Raw genomic sequence first — 7750 nt, 5'->3', positions numbered from 1 at the left:
GAAGTCAAACATTTTGACTTTTTGTAATCATGTTTAAATGCAAACATTACTTTGCGACTAAATCGTAGGCAACATTGAAATAAGTAACCTTGTTTAGAAACACTTGGTTGTCTAAAGCGGGATGTAAGCGAACTAAATAAAATGCGGCTGCTTCTTATTTAGTTTAAAATCGTGTTATAGTAAGTCATATTAAATGTGTTTAGAAGTTTAATCGCTTTAATTATTTGAAGAAAAGATGCTTTGAGTATTTTCTACATAAGCTTTAAAAATACAAATGCATGTCATTGTGTATGTAAAACACTATAAGCAGTTGTGAAATAACAAAATGAAAAAGTTAAATACCCTTCCTGACCTCATAAGATCATTCGCTGTTTTAGGAGTGTTCGTTTTCATGGTATGCTGTGTTTTTTGGACTGTTGTTCGTCTCTTGGACTTTACTTTTATTTTGTTCATGGTTTTAATTAACTCTATTTGATTCATGGTTTGAGATGTTGATTGTCCCTTTCGTATTATTTTACTTTAAAGACATTAACTTGCAGTAATGAAAATCGGCCAAAAAATCATCTCAAAGTAAAGTGAAGAAGATTAACGCAATGAGACAAATATCCGCGAAAATAACTTAATTTGCTCACGGTGATATATATATATAGAACCAAATCGCTATCATGATACATTTAGCTACACTGATCTATAATTTTTAAACCTTTTACTACTTGAATAGTGACGAAGTATATCAAAGGGACATCAAACTCATAATTAAAAACGAACTGACAAAGCCGGGCAAAAAACGAACAAGACAAGCAACAGTATACAAAACACAACATATAAAACTACAGATTGAGTAACACAAACCCCCCCAAAAAATTTGAGTGAACTCATGGGCTCTCAAAGGGTAGGCAGATCATGTTCCACATGTGACACCCGTATTAGTTTAAATAAACATATTTATTTATACTGGATTGGGAAACAAATTTTGCAACTTAAATTAATCGCTTTCCACTTTGCGGGTGCGAGTGCTGCCTTGTAGCGGCATTAGTCTGCTCTTTTTCGAAATCTACAAAGGTGTGTTTAACGTGCATATATGGCTCTCTCTTAACACGTGTCATCCATTTATCGTCCCCTTCCGACGGACTTTCATCGTTTCCTCAAGACCATACTCACAAATGGTGTCAAGGAAGAGCCGAAAATTCAGTCACGGAACGGGAATCGAACCAGGAACCTTTTTGTTTGTAGTCCGATGCACTAACCACTACACCACGGCTCTCTTTAACCCGTCTTGTGGCTCATGTATTTCCTAACTCGGTGCCAAGCCTTATTCGGTTGGTGACATTCACGGCAGAAATGACGACAATTTGGTTACGTCGATGGAACTTATCAGTCGTCATCTGGCGAAACAGATATCTCATAATTGTCAACCAACTCGTAGTGGCGTCCATGAAATTTTCAAAGGGATGATTTCAACTTTGCATTTGAACTCTGGTTTAAAACATGTTTAAACCACCATTTTTCTTCAAATGTCCTGTACCAAGTCAGGCGTATGGCAGTTGGTATCGAATAATCTGTTTATTTGTATGTTGGCGTTTGTTTTTGTAGCAGTTCTGTGTTTCTGTTATATCGTTGTGTTCCTCTTATAGTTGATGCGTTTTCCTAGGTTTTGCTTTGTGACCCGGATTTATTTCAGTTACTAGTAAATCGATTGATGACTATTGAATAGCGGTCATTATAGTTGCCTTTATTTCAGAGGAGTTGAGGCTCAATGAAATCGGTCTCCTCCTTTAGTATAGATATGCAGGCGTTGCTATAATGTTTAATGTTGCTACATAGAAATGAAAAGTTTATAATTTGGTAGTAAGGGGTGTTTTTATGGGTTGTTTTATGCTCATCTCTTTTGTCGTCAAACTTGTTCTCAACCAACCCTCATTATCGATTTCAAGATACGTGATAGAGTAAACTATATCTGTTGAGTCTTTTATTTTCAATTTCAATGGAAAATACGAGTCCAACATTGTCACAAATGTTGCACTATTCAGTGAGATTACATCATCTATATAATGGAAAGTGAAGTTTCAAGATAATGATAGCTTCTTTTCAGTCGTCATCAGAAACTCTTGCATGAAGTCATCCTCGTATTAAAAATGAACTAGTCATTCAAGCTATTCAGGAAGTCTAGTTGTAACTAGAATCGTTGCGTATTAATGGATATTTTTTCTTCAAAATTATTCTTATTTGATGAATTAATGCATGTAAACAATGAACAATGCAATTTAAGCAATCAAGTAGTCAAGTTTTATAATGTGTTTCCTAGTTTTTGAAATTCTTTGAAATTTCAATTTTCATCAATTTATTTTCTATTTATTTTGGTCTAAATTTTCAATTCACATTAAATAAATAAAAGGTCTTTTCATCAATATTTATAATGAAGCTACAAATCAAACAATTAGAAAAGTCGAAATATGTTTATTTCAGTCTGGTAGTTACAATGCAGATTGCAATCTCTTAGTTTCACCCCCTTTATTTCAAGCAATAAGATGATTCGCGCACATATTTTTTTACTCTAAATTTTTCAGATTCTTAAGAATTTGTTTATTAAATCTTATATTGACCACATACAATGTTTAAATAGGAAGAAATGCTTAAAAGCTGTTTTTTTTCGCAGATGGCGGTATTTTGGGCAACTGTATGAGTTGTTATGATTTGCTGTTTGATTAGAAGTAAGTATAATTTTAGGAAATTTTATGATGTCAAAACTTCTTTGATAGTCATTACAGGATTTTACTTAGTTTTAATTGATTAGTATTTGCACCAGAAAGAAAAATTTGGGTTTTCACACATTTTGTTAACTTTTACTCGAATTTCAGGAAACATATGCTCTCTGTCAAAAACACGCTTTAAATATTAAAAAATGCATTTGAATAATGACTGTTAATCTCTCTGCTAAAAGTTTAAATTGTTTGCATATGTGAATTAAGTATATAAAAGTCATATTATGCAATCAGGCTGAAATCTTAGAAAATATGCACTTATTCGTCCTTGGTCTTTGATCTTGATTTGACGGAAATTGCACCGTACGATTTTTTTACGACCGGGCAAAACAGATAGTACAGATGTGTAGCTTTCAAATGATATATAATTTAGCCGTGTGTTAGGTAGGTGCATTAAAAATTTAATTTTATGGTTAAAGTCACTCGCCTATTAAGGCAACATTTTAACACATGTTCAAAAAGAAAGACAACTCGAGTTCCTTTTGCGTACAATTATATCCTTTATATGTATTCCTCTTCGCTTGCCAATGGAACGATCAGACCCCAGTCTTTACGTCTCGTAACCCTTGGGTAGTGAAAATGTGTGTATTAGGTTTAATCTTTTTGGCGTGTACTATATTTATTTTCTTTTCAAGCGATGTGCATAATTATATATTAAAAATTAAATACACAAAAAGAGTTAAATGCTGCTTTTAAAACTCTTTTTGTGTATTTAATTTTTAATAAATATATATTTATATTGTTTGATCTTGTATGTTGAACCGGCATTCGTTTCTTAAATTTACGTTCACCGTGGTAGATATTTCATGCATATATGACATGTAAGAAGTGAAAGCAAACTGATGAAGACAAAATGATACAAAAATAGGTCAGGTTCTGCCATACTCGGAAATATAATACAATTCTTCTATGTATCTAGTTTTGCAGAGTCTACCGGGAATTGCCTTATTAAAATGAGGGTATTTTGGATATGCCTGCTTATATTTTGATTTGCATCAGCTCACGTACAACTAGACCCGGCCGGGATTTTTTTCGATTCAAATGTTCTTGGTCCCTGTTGTTGGTTCTACATAACTTATTAAGAGGGTGGTAAAGGGTTATTTTCGTGCAACGTGATCGCCGTTTTTTATTTGACGTTCAACGTGTTTTTACTTTTTTATTTGACGATCAGTCGTGCAAGACAGGTGCCTCGTTCAACGTGTTCTGCTTATTTAATTTTACGTGCATCGTGATTTTCAAAGTCTTATTTTGCGTACTCGGTATTTTTCAAATAAAATTCAAACACTTGGCAGGGATCGTCAAGAAATACTTTTTTTAAAAGCCGTAAACCAATTATATTATAAATGTGTATACTAAATCGGGAATATCAAGTAAAACAAAGAGTTAATATATACAAGACAGTGACTCAGTCACAAAAGGTTCACATAAAAGTATTTATTTTCGTGCAACGTTCATTACAGAAATTATTTCACGTTCAACGTGAAATTATGTCGTATTTCACGTTTTTTTCGTGCAAGCACCCCCCTTTACCACCCTCTATTAAGGAAATGCCTCGAGCGACCAGTACGTACGGTATGTACAAATTCAGAAATACAGATGACAGTTGTTTTTCATTCTGATGTGTTTGAGTTTTTAATTTTGTCCATGGCATTTGATAATGGACTTCCAGTTTTGAATTTTCCTTGGATTTCAGTATTTTTATACGACCGCATAAATTTTAATTTTTCGTCGTATATTGCTATCACGTTGGCGTCGTCGTCTGCGTCGTCGTCGTCGTCATCTTCGTCGTCGTCGTCGTCGTCGTCGTCGTCCGAATACTTTTAGTTTTCGCACTCTAACTTTAGTAAAAGTGAACAGAAATCTATGAAATTTTAACACAAGGTTTATGACCACAAAAAAGAAGGTTGGGATTGATTTTGGGAGTTTTGGTCCCAACATTTTAGGAATTAGGGGCCAAAAAGGGCCCAAATAAGCATTTTCTGGGTTTTCGCACAAAAACTTAAGTTTAAGTAAATAGAAATCTATGAAATTTTGACACAAGGTTTATGACCACAAAAGAAAGGTTGGGATTGATTTTGGGAGTTTTGGTTCTAACAGTTTAGGAATTAGGGGCCAAAAAAGGGCCCAAATAAGCATTATTCTTGGTTTTCGCACAATAACTTTAGTTTAAGTAAATAGAAATCAATGAAATTTAAACACAAGGTTTATGACCACAAAAGGAAGGTTGGTATTGATTTTGGGAGTTGAGGTCTGAACAGTTTAGGAATTAGGGGCCAAAAAAGGGGCCCAAGTAAGCATTATTCTTGGTTTTCGCACCACAACTTTAGTTTAAGTAAATAGAAATCTATGAAAATTAAACACAAGGTTTATGACCACTAAAGGAAGGTTGGGATTGATTTTGGGAGTTTTGGTCCCAACAGTTTAGGAATAAGGGGCCTAAAGGGTCCAAAATTGAACTTAGTTTGATTTCATCAAAAATTGAATAATTGGGGTTCTTTGATATGCCGAATCTTACTGTGTATGTAGATTCTTAATTTTTGGTCCCGTTTTCAAATTGGTCTACATTAAGGTCCAAAGGGTCCAAAATTAAACTTAGTTTGATTTTGACAAAAATTGAATCCTTGGGGTTCTTTGATATGCTGAATCTAAAAATGTACTTAGATTTTTGATTATTGGCCCAGTTTTCAAGTTGGTACAAATCGGGTCCAAATTAAATTTTGTTTGATTTCATCAAAAATTGAATAATTGGGGTTCTTTGATATGCCAAATCTTACTGTGTATGTAGATTCTTAATTTTTAGTCCCGTTTTCAAATTGGTCTACATTAAAGTCCGAAGGGTTCAAAATTAAACTAAGTTTGATTTTAACAAAAATTGAATTCTTGAGCTTTTTTGATATGCTGAATCTAAACATGTACTTAGATTTTTGATTATGGGCCCAGTTTTCAAGTTGGTTCAAATCAGGATCCAAAATTATTATATTAAGTATTGTGCAATAGCAAGAAATTTTCAATTGCACAGTATTGTGCAATAGCAAGAAATTTTAAATTGCACAGTATTGCGCAATAGCAAGAAATCTTCAATTGCACAGTATTGTGCAATAGCAAATATTTTCAATTGCACAGTATTGCACAATAGCAAGAAATATCTAATTGCACAATATTGTGCAATAGCAAGAAATTTTCAATTGATTGGAGTTATCTTTCTTTGTCCAGAATAGTAGTTGAATCAACTTAAATCATTGTTTTATACAATATACAATGTATATTCACTTTTACTACCAACTGATAAATTAAAACAATCTTTACCATTCAGTGATAACAAGCACCTTTTGTTACATTTTAATATTTTATGATGTATTTAAATGAGTAGTTATTGTTGCAAACTCCATTAGAAATTTTAATTGAGATCAGTTTTGGAAAAAGGGAAAGGGGGATGTGAAAAAAAAATGGGGGGGGGGGGGGTTAAATTTTTCTCATTTCAGATTTCATAAATAAAAAGAAAATTTCTTCAAACATTTTTTTGAGAGGATTAATATTCAACAGCATAGTGAATTGCTCAAAGGAAAAAAAGTATTTTAAGTTCATTAGGCCACATTCATTCTGTGTCAGAAACCTATGCTGTGTCAACTATTTAATCACAATCCAAATTTAGAGCTGAATCCAGCTTGAATGTTGTGTCCATACTTGCCCCAACCGTTCAGGGTTCAACCTCTGCGGTCGTATAAAGCTGCGCCCTGCGGAGCATCTGGTTATTATTTTACCTTTAATCTCACTAAAAATCTTGACGTGATTCTGATATTTCTTTTTTAAAAAATTCCAATATAAACAATGATTCATAGATGAGTTTCTAATATATAATTTGTAGTATGCTAGCGTATATCTAAGGGGCCTGTTTTTTTTTTTTTTTTTTTTTTTTTGGGGGGGGGGGGGGGGGGGGGGGTCTCATCACGAAATTATATTAAAAAAAAATCTGTAGAAAACGGATCACGATAGCGAAAATGTGCCAATCACGAAAGACGAAAATAAACCATCAGGCCCCTCATATATGGGAATATCTATGTTCCAGTATATATATAATCTGGGACTACAACACGTGGACTACAAAACAGGCCAACTGTTTATTTACTATCAGAAGTCAATTACTATAGTCCACTTGGGGTGGACCTGAGTCCTCTGATACTTAAAGCAGAGACCACTGTATAGCTGGTATCGTATTCGGTTCAGTATACAGTATTAGGCCCTCAGACTAGGCCCTATTTTTTGTATTGAAAACAGAGACATATATGTGTGTTATATACACACATATATATATGGGTCATTTTCAAAAAATGTCGAATTTTCAGTACACCCATGCTAAAAAAAAATATTTCTAATGGAAATATCAGTTGTAATAGTTTAAATGACAGCTTGTCGGATTTATGATTCAAAACATTATTAATAAACACATCTTACATCTGTTTTAATAAGATTAAATTGTATTTAAGTCCGATTTTGGGGGTATTTGTGTTCGTACTGTGTCAGAAAACACATTTCAAATGATTTTTTCCGATTTCCTGATCGCCTTGATATCTGCAAAAGGGACTTTTTAAGAATGTTTAATATTACTCTAACGAAAAATCGTAGCTTCTTTATCATTGTATGTAACATATTATCTACAATCTAAATTCAATCAGCGTACTGGAGGTTCATGTCCATCCTGTTACTGCTACTTAAATCAGTTAAACTGTTCTCCCTATAAATATTGAATCAGTCAGTGTTGATTTCAAAAGTGCAAAGTAATCTTTACAATTAAAACGCCACGTTTCTTGAACGACAGTGTAAAGAAAAGAATTTTCAAGACATTTAGTGAAAAAACATAGCGTGTAGTTTTTTAATGTCTATGCTGTTACCAACAATTTTGATTAATTTCAGCAACAGTATGCTTGTAAAAAGTGCAATAACGTGTAGGAAACCAAATTCACAATAGAAAACCATAATCACTTCACCAA

The sequence above is a fragment of the Mytilus galloprovincialis genome, chromosome 3 (assembly GCF_965363235.1).
Source record: "Mytilus galloprovincialis chromosome 3, xbMytGall1.hap1.1, whole genome shotgun sequence".
Taxonomy (NCBI): Eukaryota; Metazoa; Mollusca; class Bivalvia; order Mytilida; family Mytilidae; genus Mytilus; species Mytilus galloprovincialis.
This window is presented reverse-complemented; position numbering follows the sequence as displayed.